Raw genomic sequence first — 13,131 nt, forward strand, 5'->3', positions numbered from 1 at the left:
AGAGAGAAACAACGATTTGCACCTTTATACAGGGACAACCAGACAATGTCCTGAACCGGACGCACCTCTATATGGCGTCGCGCACTACCTCCCCTTCCAGAGGGGAAAGGCAAGATCTATTAGAAAAAACAGTAAGGGGAAACCACCGTAACTCAGAGTGTTCCCCTTTGGCTTCTATAAATAACTCACAGGTCCTAGTCTATTTCTGGACTAACTGAAAATTAGTAGACAAGTGGTCACCGGAGTGGGGACCAGCCAGATAGACTCAGCGACAAGTGGTGGATGTAGTGGAAACAGAAAACGACATCCACTTCTGCGAACCTAACAAGCCTGCAGAACACTTACCTTTCCACCTTCCACTGTCTGCACAGAAAAGGGATAAAAAACGGTATCGAAGGGGTTAAACGACTGCATCCCACAAAAGAATGCGTCACCAACCGTTCTGAAGGAGGCTAACTTACGAAGTTAGACTTACCAGTGGAAACCGCCGAGATTGACTGAACCGAGGCCACACCAAACAGCTGTATACCTCCCGCCAGCATCTCCCGGAGACATCCTCAGCATTTTTCCGGTCACACCTCCTGCTGTCACGTGGCAGCCTGCTGTAATGTTATAAGGAAGAATAAACATAGGCAAGCCTACCCACTCTGGGTAGGATAATTCGATCGGATGCCTACCCGACTACAACACTCCATCAAGTGCATACAGTGCAAATAAGGTCAAAGTATAGAAATAAAATTTCACTTAGCTGCCTGTGTATGATCCTTTGCGACCGGGCTCTGCGTCGACCAGGAGTTGACTGTCATAATTTTCTCTCCGCGTTGTGAAGAGAATAATATTCAGACTCCTTGAGAGGATCGAAACCAACTCGTCCCGGCCAATCTAGAGCTTAATCAACAGAGCGACCAGCACATGAGAAGAACACCATTATTTCAGCATTCATGAATATACATCATGTAATACACAATAAAACACATATATCCTAACCATGCATATATAACCTATATCTACACATATACACATATAGATATAACCTATATGCAAGTGGATTCTCCAGACCTGTCAGGTCCCTAGTGACAGTAATGTGTTGCGAATGTGTATGACCATGTACTGACATGCCCCCGACGTGGATCTACCAGGAACGTTACGGTCGACAGAAACTTAGCAAATGTCGACAGCAAGGAATAGTAAGTGGATAAAAAATAATAATAATAATCACGGAACCCCGAGGGGTCTGAGGGAAGCATACAAATAAAATTTTTATAACACTCCCCCCCCCCCCCATATACCTATAAATATACATATATATACAGGTACAAGGCAATAACAGCCTGATAATTCTTTACCCAGGAAATACCGTTGATGCGACAGGGCCTCCATAAACAACTGTATCTCCCCTATCGTGTTTACTGTTTAAGCACACAAACACCCATTTGCTAATACTTAATTTTCCGAATCAAGTACCGCCATACGCCGGCGACGCCGACAGTTATCCCCTCAGCAGCTTATGACAAAACGCTCACACCTGCCGACATGTCGACTAACCAATAGTGGGTACAACCAGGGAAACAGTGAATTTATGTAATATAAGAGTGATTATGCGTCCATTATAAAACATAATGCTTTATGACCACCATATAGCATTAAAACACTGTGCCCCCCCCCCCCCCCCCCTTGGCGGGGATCTGAGGAAAATGGCGCTGACTCTATGAGGGCTAAACTTCGCCCCTTCCCGGAGCGGTTAAGCCCGCTCAAACAAATACATAACCTTAAATTTGAGCTGGGGCTTATATACAGGGATTAACCCCCTGTATACACCCCTATAAGTACAAAAACGCAGCCCAGGGCGCCCCCCTTCCCCATGCCCCGCACCCACGGAAATCGTTGGTGTGTGGGAGCGATGGAGCGCAGCGTGCACGCTGCGGTGCCCTGGCGGGGTGAAGACACCCGGTGTCCAGGTATGTTCCCCCGCCCGGGATGATTCGATAAATGCTGCCCAGGGCGCTCCCCCCCCCAGCGCCCTGCACCCATGGAGCCGGCGGCGGTGGGAAAATGGCGCGCAGTGCGCTACCACACACTGGCGGGCGCCGGGACATGGAGCCCCGGCCCCGCCAGCATAACAAATCACTTGTAATATGCTGTCACTTGTAATATGCTGCCCAGGGCGCTCCCCCCCTAGCGCCCTGCACCCGTGAGAGCCGGCGGCGGGGAAGAAATGGCGCGTAGTGCGCTACCCCCTGCTGGCGGGCGTCCGGGACACGGAGCCCCGGCACCGCCAGAGAGTCACTGATATAAGTTTAAATTGTCTGCCCAGGGCGCTCCCCCCTCCCAGCGCCCTGCACCCGTGGGAGCCGGCGGTGGGGAAGTAATCGCAGTGACATGCTGGCGGGGCTATGATATACGATACCCAGGTACCGAAATGCTTTTACGCCAGCCTTAAGAAGAAATCAGCAACCTGCTGCCCAGGGCGCTCCCCCCCCCCCCCCCCCCCAGCGTTCTGCACCCTGTGAGTGCCATTGGTGTGTGGGAGCATGGAGCGCAGCGCGACCGCTGTACCTCCGTTACTGAAGTCTTCTGCCGTCACTGAAGTCTTCTTTTCTTCCAATACTCACCCGACTTCTTTCTTCTGGCTTCTGTGAGGGGGTTGACGGCGCGGCTCCGGAAACAAGCAGCTAGGCGCACCAAGTGATTGAACCCTCTGGAGCTAATGGTGTCCAGTAGCCGAGAAGCAGAGCCCTTGAACTAAGAAGAAGTAGGTCCTGCTTCTCTCCCCTCACTCCCACGCTGCAGGAAGCCTGTAGCCAGCAGGTCTTCCTGAAAATAAAAAGCCTAACATAAAGTCTTTCAGAGAAACTCAGGAGAGCTCCCCTAGTGTGTGACCCATCACTCCTGGGCACAAAGTCTAACTGAGGTCTGGAGGAGGGGCATAGAGGGAGGAGTCAGTTCACACCCAGTTTAAGTCTTTATAGTGTGCCCAAGCTCCTGCGGATCCGTCTATACCCCATGGTCCTTTTGGAGTCCCCAGCATCCTCTAGGACGTATGAGAAAACAATAGAAATATTACTGTACAATAAATCAAATGTAGCAGATGTACATCAATAGAATAACAGATATAGCAGACTGTAAAGGGGACAGCGGACACACAAGCAAAGCCTTCAAAAAGAGTATGAGGAGAATTTGCTTAAATAGCTTAATTTTTTTGACAGAGGGATCAGAGGATCCTGAAATGTGTGTGGCATACTATGAACTGGAAGCCATTCTGTGTGGTATACTATGGATTGAGGACACTAGTGTGTGGCATACTATGAACTGGGAGCCATACTCTGTGCCATACTATGCACTGGAAGCCATACTGTGTGGTATACTATGGATTGAAGATACTAGTGTGTGGCACACTATGAACTGGGAGCCATACTCTGTGGCATACTATGAACTGGAAGCCATACTGTGTGGTATACTATGGATTGAGGACACTAGTGTGTGGCATACTATGAACTGGGAGCCATACTCTGTGGCATACTATGAACTGGAAGCCATACTGTTTGGTATACTATGGATTGAGGACACTAGTGTGTGGCATACTATGAACTGAAGGCATTGCTGTGTGGCATACTTTGAATTGAGGGCACTAGTGTGTGGCATACTATGAACAGGGAGGCATACTGTGTGGTATTTTATGGATTGAGGGCACTAGTGTGCGGCACACTATTAACTGGGTGGCTATACTGGGTGGCATACTATGAATTGAGGCCACTACTGTGTGGCATACTATGAATTGAGGGCACTAGTGCGTGGCACACTATGAATTGAGGGCACTATTGTGTGGCATATTGTGAATTGAGGGCACTACTGTGTAGCATATTGTGAATTAAGGGCACTACTGTGTGGCATACTATGAATTGAGGGCACTAGTGTGTGCCATACTATGAATTGAGGACACTAGTGTATGGCATACTATGAATTGAGGGCACTACTATGTGGCATACTATGAATTAAGGGCACTAGTGTGTGGTACACTATGAACTGAGGGCACTAGTGTGTGGCATATTATGAATTGAGGGCACTAGTGTACAGCATACTATGAATTGAGGGCACTAGTGTGTGGCATACAGTGTATTGAGGGCACTACTATGTGGCATACTATGAATTGAGGGCACTACTGTGTGGTATACTATGAATTGAGGGCACTACTGTGTGGCATATTATAAATTAAAGGCACTACTCTGTGGCATATTATGAAGGGCATGTCTGGTGATCTATACAAGTTCTTAAATATTTTAGTCAGGGAAGATGGTATGGAAAAGTTGTTGAGCCCAGACCTAACATTTTCGAACCAGTGAGTTTGAGTGACGAGTTCAGTGTTAGTTACACAAATTTATAATTTCCCTTTCTTTTGATGATCAGAGGGATCTACTTATAGCTTGCCTTCTTTTTCCTATACTTTCCCTGTAGCACAAGTATCATGTTTTTCTTTTCTGACATTCTAAATAACCATTCAAACTGGCATAAATAAAACAATACAGTAGATAAAAACTTGAGCTCCAATAATGTTAATACTGAACTGTTAATCCCAGTGCACCCCATTCAAATTCTGAGCATATGAGGTGCTTGCACTGAGACACAAGGGCGGTATTCAATTGTTTGAAAAGTCAGTTGGGTGTCTGTTTTTTTCCTATCTAATAGACAGGAAAAAACAGACACCCAACCGACTTTTCAAACATTTGAATCTCCCCCGATGTCCAACTGCAGAAAGACAGTTAGAAGACTTGTTGGAGCTCATCAGTGTGGGAACATTTTTTCAGTTGAACATTTAAAGGTTTTGAAGACAATCTAATTGTATCACTGAAAAAAGAGAGGGAAATCTCGGAGCAAACCCTAAGGGCAACATACAAATACGTTTCTTCTTTTTGGGAGAACAGATTTCTGGGAATTTTGACCTTTTTGTTCAATGTGTTACCCAGATGAACGAAGCATTAGCATGATGAGATTACAGATGACATCATAATCTACAATGCAACAACCTCTACAAATCCAAGGATAGGTCCAATTTAGTTGTCTCCTTAGCGCAGAAAAAGGAGGCCTAAGGGAACTGACAGTCATCTTCCAGGTATAGTAGGTGGTAATTCCCTTTTTTGAGTAGGGATTTTAAACATTTGTCATTTAACGGACATCATAATGGTTATCAAGACCTGGAGACTGATAAATTGCATGGTAATAAAGGGGGTCATGCAGACCCGATCGCACGCTACATTTTTTGCAGCCATGCGATCGGGTCTGAACTGAGCATGCGTGTGACCCGCAATGCGCAGACGCGACGGGGCTTGACAGAGAGTGACGGCTTGTACGACGGAAGCGATCGCAGGGGAGATCGCAAGAAGATTGACAGGCAGAAGGCGTTCCTGGGCGGCAACTCACCGTTTTCTGGGAGTGTCGGGAGAAACGCAGGCGTGCCCGGTCATTCCGGAGAAGGGTTCCGGACGTCACCGCTGGCCAAGATTGTCGCAGCATCTGAGTAAGTCCCAGGCTGTGCAGAAACTGCACAAACCTTTGTTTTTTCAGCTCACTGCAAAGGCCATCGCACCCCTGAAAAGCCCTTACCCCCTCCCCCTGTAGGCGGCAATGCAAAAAATAGCCTGCGTGTGACCAGGTCTGAATTAGGTCCATAGTATCAGCCAATCAGTTCCTAACTGCCATGTTACAGGCTGTGTTTGAAAAATGACAGTTAGGAGCTGATTGGTTGGTACTCTATCACCGTGCAATTTATCACCTTCCAAAGCTTGATAAATCTAGGCCTGAATCTCTGACTACACACATGGCGGACCAGATAAACCCTGGTGTGTTAATCATTTCAACAGTCCAACGGTAGGCAAGCATACTGAAAAAATTCCTGTTCTGGTACAAATCTAAATAAAAACTAAGCTCCATGTTAACGTATCCTCACCTAAACCATTGTGATGAGAGAGGCTGTTTCTCGGTACGAGAGCACATTAAAGTGCTTCTTATTTTAGTACTGGGAACTTGCTGATGTTTAGATATACGCAATGGATGTTAGCCACATATTCTGTAAAAAAAATAAGTATTTTCCATGTTGAATCAGTTAAAACAGCTAAAATCTAAGGGGGAAATGTGAAAGCCATTTCTACACTTAGTCATGCTGTATAAGTAACAGATGACCCCTCCGCTCCCCACTGTCTGCACTAAACAATCCTCTGATGCTATTGTTCTCTAGTGTTGTCAATCCAAACAAATCTAACTTTACCCCACTCTCCAAACCCTTCCACATTCATCCCCCCTCCACTATAAAATGAGTCTGTCAATTTTACACTAATCCGGTCCTAATGTAAACAGGATTAAGCCTTCTCCTTGCCCCTCCTCTGCGCTTAAACTGTATCAAATTCATCAAAGCCCAAGTAAATGATATCACCTTTGGCCTCATGGAGTTCAGAAAAGGGCATTAACCCATCACAGCCAGGATTCGCTGCAACTATGCAATATTCTGGGGTTGAAAAGGGTTATAAGGCCCTACAGCACAGGAAAAGAAGATCTCACAAATAGCATGTACTTACAGACATAAGCTCGTTACGCTACGCCCTTTCAAACTTTTTATTCCTCACTTGCAAAACATTCCGCTTTCTTAGGACTTAACAATTTGAGCAAGTGAATAGTGACTATTCTAGTTTGGTTTTTTTTATGAACTATGAAATCATAGCAGTAGCTCAGTGGTTAATGGGCTGAGAATACAAGGAAAGAAAGGGCAAGCTTTGCCGGAGACTCCAGATTGAATACCAGCATTTAGGAATAGTCACTGTCTCTCTGTGCCTCAGGTGCCAATGTAAGTTTGAGTAGGCAGTAAAGCTGTATTCTAAAGGGGGGTACTCACGGAGAGATCCATGCTTAAAATCTAAGCAATCTGACTAGATTGCTTAGATTTTAAGCACAGATCACTCGTGTGTACCCCCCTCAGCGATAGTGATGCTCGGCCCCGCACATCGCTATCGCCGGTGCTAGATTGGCCTGCATGCACGTCGCTCATTTCACCCGCTGGGTGAAATGAGCGCCCCCCCCCGTCTCCCCCCAAGGGTAAGCACAGATCGCGCTGTGCTGAGCGGCAGGAGAGATGTGTGCTGAGCGGTTCGCTCAGCACACATCTCTCCCGTCTATATGGGCCTTTAAGGCCCATATAGTAGGGCCGATGCGGGAGAGATGTGTGCTGGGCGGTTCGCTCAGCACACATCTCTCCTGCCGCTCAGCACAGCGCGATCTGTGCTGAGCGTGCGGGGGGAGACGGGGGGGCCGCTCACTTCACCCAGCGGGTGAAATGAGTGACCCGCTAGATTGGCCTGCACTGCAGGCCAATCTAGCAGCAGCGATAGCGATGCGTGGGGCTGCGCATCGCTATCGCTGTAGGGGGTACACACGGAGCGATAGTGCTCAAATTCTAAGCAATTTAGTCAGATTGCTTAGAATATCGCTCCTTGAGTACTCCCCTTTAGAATCCTGTGTACATATTTAGAAGTATTGTAGAAGAAGTACTACTGAAACATGGGGGACAAGTTGAATCAGAACTCAGAGTGAGTAAAGGCCCGTATTCACGGGACGATGTGGGAGAGATGTGTGCTGAGCGAACTCTCTTATTATTATTGTGGTACAACGTGAGACCCACTGGGTCCTAAAGGAACACAATAAACAGGATACTGGATAGTAAGTCAGACAGCAACATTTTAAATTCTATATATTAAAACATACTCATCCTTCCATTCAGTGTAAAAGTAAGACATTTGCTGATTCTTAAGTCTTGGGACCGGATTCAGATGTGGTTGGAGCTGTGCCCGTCATCGCAAAGTACCGAACAGGTCCTGCGACATAGGACACAGAGTGGCAGCAGACTGTCAGTGACTGACAGTCTGCTGTCGCCTGGGGAAGCGGAGGCATGCCGCCAGCGTTTAGGGGGAGTGAAGAGGTTATGGATCTCTGTCATAGGATGGAGATTTCCTGGCCTCTGCGACGGGCGGCTTGTGCAACACCATGGGTCCCGTTAGCCGCCCCCAAAGGTGACAGAGTGATACGATGCTTCACTACTGCAGCAGGAGGCGTCTGCTTGTAATAAACGCCTCCTGCTGCATCACCATAGAGGGCTATCACTGCAGCTTCCAAGGCACTCTAGCCACATCTGAATCAGGACCTTGGAGCTAGAACCATGGATGGGTATTAATAAAAAAAATATTGACTAACTGAAAATGTCATTACATTAATGTCCACAATGACAGAATGTCGGAATTTTTTTTACGATATCAGGGTTTGGCTGCAATTAGGGTTAGGCAAAACTCACCTTGGCACCGCAAATCCACATGGTCAATGTGCTGACTGTCAACATTTTCTATCACACCCTTAATAAGATACACAACTAATACGTTTTTAATAAAATACAAAGCTAAGAATTAAAAAGATACACAGTTTATATATATCTAAATATAAAAAAAGAGGAGAAAATGTAACATAGAAACATAGAATGTGACGGCAGATAAGAACCACTTGGCCCATCTAGTCTGCCCCTTTTTTTTATCCTTTAGGTAATGTAGCAGGGGTCACGTGGTCTGCCGTTAGGTCATGGGTAAAATTACAGCCACGGCTGGTACTGATGGGATTTTTAGGCCTCTCTCCCAGTCTGCCCGACCTTTTTAACTTTTAGTCCTGGTTTCCCATTTAAAGTTACAACAATGTGCTCTCAGGTCAGCGTTGGCCATAACAGCATACCCCAGGATGGCAAGGTACTATTTAACATTTACAATCTACAATACTGGAGCCACTTGGCTCCATTTATGAAACATAGGGAAGGGCCACTCGCATTCTTCCCAAAGGGACAGGGTCCTCTGTGGGTTAAGGGGTATATTCAATTGAAGTCGGATCCATTCCAAGATTCATTTGTCGGAATGGATCCGACCTGGGCTATTCAATGACATCTCAATTCGACTTTTAAAAAAGTCGAATTGAGATGCGGGAGAGGAGAAGGGGGAGAGCCGCGGGCAGACGGGGGAGAGCAGCGCTACAGCAGCAGCTGTATAGCCGCTCTCCCTCGTCTGCCTGCGGCTCTCCCCCATTCCCCCCCCCCCCCCCAGTCTCTGTGCATCTCCCCGTCCCTCCCTGCATCACAGCCGCCGCTCACGGCCGCGTCCATCCAGCTCCAGCAAGCAAAGTCTTGCGTGCTGGAGCCGGGTGGACACTGCTGTGAGCGGCGGCTGTGACATCCTCCAGCGCTGCTCACCCTGTCCCCGCCTCGGCTCTCCCTGTCCCCACCTCGGCTCTCCCCGTCTCCGGCACTGCTGTCCCCATCTCATTCGACTTTTTTCAAAGTCGAACTGAGATGGTCGAAAAGGGGACCAAAACCGTTGTCAACACAAGCACGTGGATCGGCAGCTATACCGCCGATCCACGTGCTTTTCGACAAGTCGAATTCATCGACTTGTCGAAAAATTTGGGGTTAAAAAGTCGCAAACTGCCGTCTTTTCGACAGACGACAGCTTTCGACTTCAATTGAATATACCTAAACCTTTATCAGTACTGCCCAGTAAACTATCCTTGTCACACACTGCTGACTCTTTTTCTCTTTTTAATGTTAAATGTGATGACTCTAAGGCGTATAACATCATTAGTCGCACCAGTACAGAATAATTCCCAGTCTGGCCTACTTTTTCCTACCGGTTGGGTCATCATATGAGCAATGAACTAGTGGCAGCACCCACCCACAATACTTCCACTCTCCTGTAACAGAGGACAGTGACAGCTAGAGCGCACAGTCACCCTGGGTAAAACAGGAAATAGAAGTTGTTATATGGCCATAAAATGAGAAGGCTGGAAGCGGAAACACCATTGCTTATGTTTCCACTTGATGCAGGAACCTTCTTATACTTTATGCTAACCCTTTCACTACCAAAGGCCTGGCAGAGCAATGTGAATCCAGTTATTCCAATAAATCTGTTTAGATCAGGGCTGGCCAAACCGGTCCTCGAGATCTACCAACAGTTCATGTTTTCCAGGCCTCCTGGAGATCTGTAGAATTATCAGTTAGGAATGAATGCAGCACATCTTAATTAGTAATGACTACACCTGTGCACCAGCTAGGTGATCTGGAAAATGTGAACTGTTGGTAGATCTCGAGGACTGGTTTGGCCAGCTCTGGTTTAGATGATTAGCCTTGCATTACATCTATGGTGATCTAATCCTAACCTACAACGCTTAACAAATAAAAAGAAATTAATGCAACCAGTAACAAAAAATAAAAACAAAACAATTGTGCCCTTTTAAATCTATTTATCTAGAGCACAGGTTCTCAAACTCGGTCCTCAGGACCCCAGACGGTTCATGTTTTGCAGGTCTTCTCACAGAATCGCAAGTAAAATAATTAGCTCCACCTGTGGACCTTTGAAAATGTGTCAGTGAGTAATTAATACATCTGTGCACCTGCTGGGTTACCTGCAAAACATGCACTGTGTGGGGTCCTGAGGACCGAGTTTGAGAATCTATGATCTAGAGCAGAGGTTCTCAAACTCGGTCCTCGGGGGCACACACAGTGCATGTTTTGCAGGTCTCCTCACAGAATCGCAAGTGAAATAATTAGCTCCACCTGTGGACCTTTTAAAATGTGTCAGTGAGTAATTAATACACCTGTGCACCTGCTGGGTTACCTGCAAAACATGCACTATGTGTGCCCCCGAGGACCGAGTTTGAGAACCTTTGATCTAGAGCAAACACATATACAGGTATAATACTCAGTAAGGAGCCTGTGATATGGATGAAATACAAAGCAATAAACAAGTAGGTAGACTCAGTAAAAGAACGTTAAATGGGTCTTAGGGCTCAATTAGTGAGTAGCAAGGAGAAATTATGTGACAACAGTCTAGACCAGGCATTCCCAACCTCGGTCCTCAAGGCACACTTACAGTCCTGGTTTTAGTGATATCCAGGTTTGAACACAGGTGACTTAATTAGTACCTCAGTTATTTTGATTTAACCATCTGTGCTGAAGCCTGGATATCACTAAACCCTGCACTGTTGGTGTGCCTTGAGGACCGCGGTTGGGAATGCTTGGTCTACACCAATCACAGATTGTAGCCGGAACTTTTGTTAGATTTTACTTAGAAAGGATGGTCTGTATAGAGAATAGGGAAGGAGGAAACCCGAACGATTTACCAAAGTGGCCTGCAGGTTGGGAGAAAGGTGAGTAATACTGTATATGGGGAAGGGGGGGGGGGGGGGAATTGTAATTAGAGGCGTCTGAGAGTAACAGACAGTTCCCGGAACCTGACAGGCATTGCAGAAGGAGTACCAAGGAGCCCACATTTCATGAAAATGTTCCCACTATCGTTAAGTAGGCTGGTGATATAATCCATGGCAGCTATATACCATACACATGAACCCCCAGCTGAAAGACATGGTGAATATGGATTTTTCCAATCTGTCGCTATCTGGAATCTTAAGGCCCCTACACATTGTTGGCGATCCGCTGCCGAGCTGCCCGATGGTGGATATGGCCGACGGGTGACCCGGCGGCAGGGGGCAGTGACATGGGGAGCACAGACGGTGTAATGGTTAGCATTACTGCCTCACAGCACTGAGGTCATGGGTTCGATTCCTACCATGGCCCTAACTGTGTGGAGTTTGTATATTCTCCCCGTGCCTGCGTGGGTTTCCTCCGGGTACTCCGGTTTCCTCCCACAATCCAAATATATACTGGTAGGTTAATTGGCTCCCTACAAATTAACTCTAACGTGAATGTGTGTGCGTGTACGTGTAGCTCCACTGGGGCAGGGACTGATTTGAATGGCCAAATACTCTCTGTAAAGCGCTGCGGAATATGTGTGCGCTATATAAATAACTGGTAATAAATAAATAAATAAATAGCAGTGCATAAGCGTCCATATTGGCCTGCATGCATAAGCGACGGGGCACCAACGATGAACGAGTGCAGGCCCGCGCATCGTTCATCGTTGGTTCCTACACACTAAACCAGGCATGTCCAACCTGCGGCCCTCCAGCTGTTGAGAAACTACACATCCCAGCATGCCCTGACACAGCTTTAGCATTCTCTGACAGCAAAACAGTGTCAGGGCATGCTGGGATATGTAGTTTCACAACAGCTGGAGGGCCGTAGGTTGGACATGCCTGCACTAAACGATATGAACGCGTTCTCGTTCATTAATGAACTAGAACGTTCATATCGTTTATTAAATTCTATTAGTGTGTAGAGCCCTTTACACCATTGCAAAGATATTGAACAAGCCTATTCAGAATGTACCCTTTTTTATGTTTATCCATTAAAGCTGAAATGCCAGCTGGGAAATGTTATCAATGTACTCTCCTCTTCATATAAATATCAAAATGAGTGAGTGGGAGTACGTTCGCAAACTTTTTCAGCAGATGCCACTTTGCGACCAAGGACATTTTAGTATTTTTTTTATGTGCTATTTGAACAACAAAAACTTTATTTCTCTAACGTCCTAGTGGATGCTGGGGACTCCGTAAGGACCATGTGGAATAGCGGCTCCGCAGTAGACTGGGCACAGCTAAGAAAGAATTAGGACTACCTGGTGTGCACTGGCTCCTCCCACTATGACCCTCCTCCAGTTAGAATCCTGTGCCCGGCCGAGCTGGATGCACACTAGGGGCTCTCCTGAGCTCCTAGAAAGAAAGTATATGTTAGGTTTTTTATTTTACAGTGAGATCTGCTGGCAACAGACTCACTGCAGCGAGGGACTAAGGGGAGAAGAAGCGAACCTACCTAACTGGTGGTAGCTTGGGCTTCTTAGGCTACTGGACACCATTAGCTCCAGAGGGATCGACCGCATGGAACCGGCCATTGGTGTTCGGTCCCGGAGCCGCGCCGCCGGCCCCCTTACAGAGCCAGAAGCAAGAAGAATCCGGAAAATCGGCGGCAGAAGACATCAGTCTTCACCAAGGTAGCGCACAGCACTGCAGCTGTGCGCCATTGCTCCTCATACACACTTCACACTCCGGTCACTGAGGGTGCAGGGCGCTGGGGGGGGGGGGGGTGCCCTGAGAAGCAATAAATACACCTTGGCTGGCAAATATATCACAATATATAGCCCCAGAGGCTATATATGTGATAAATACCCC

General features: G+C 47.0%; 1 long non-coding RNA gene across 21 annotated transcripts in view; it reads right to left on the reverse strand.

Moving 5' to 3' along the window:
- The window catches only part of LOC134958509 (uncharacterized), a 728,433-nt gene that overhangs the window by 304,526 nt on the left and 410,776 nt on the right, over nucleotides 1-13,131 (reverse strand). For 4 of the 21 annotated variants that reach the window (XR_010187041.1, XR_010187030.1, XR_010187025.1 and 1 more), the window contains one exon: nucleotides 5,942-6,061. The exons of the other annotated variants lie outside the window; for them this stretch is intronic. This is a non-coding gene — a long non-coding RNA (uncharacterized LOC134958509). The remainder of the gene's footprint in view (nucleotides 1-5,941; nucleotides 6,062-13,131) is intronic. 21 annotated transcript variants of the gene reach the window in all.

The sequence above is a fragment of the Pseudophryne corroboree genome, chromosome 9 (assembly GCF_028390025.1).
Source record: "Pseudophryne corroboree isolate aPseCor3 chromosome 9, aPseCor3.hap2, whole genome shotgun sequence".
In the NCBI taxonomy this organism is placed as follows: Eukaryota; Metazoa; Chordata; class Amphibia; order Anura; family Myobatrachidae; genus Pseudophryne; species Pseudophryne corroboree.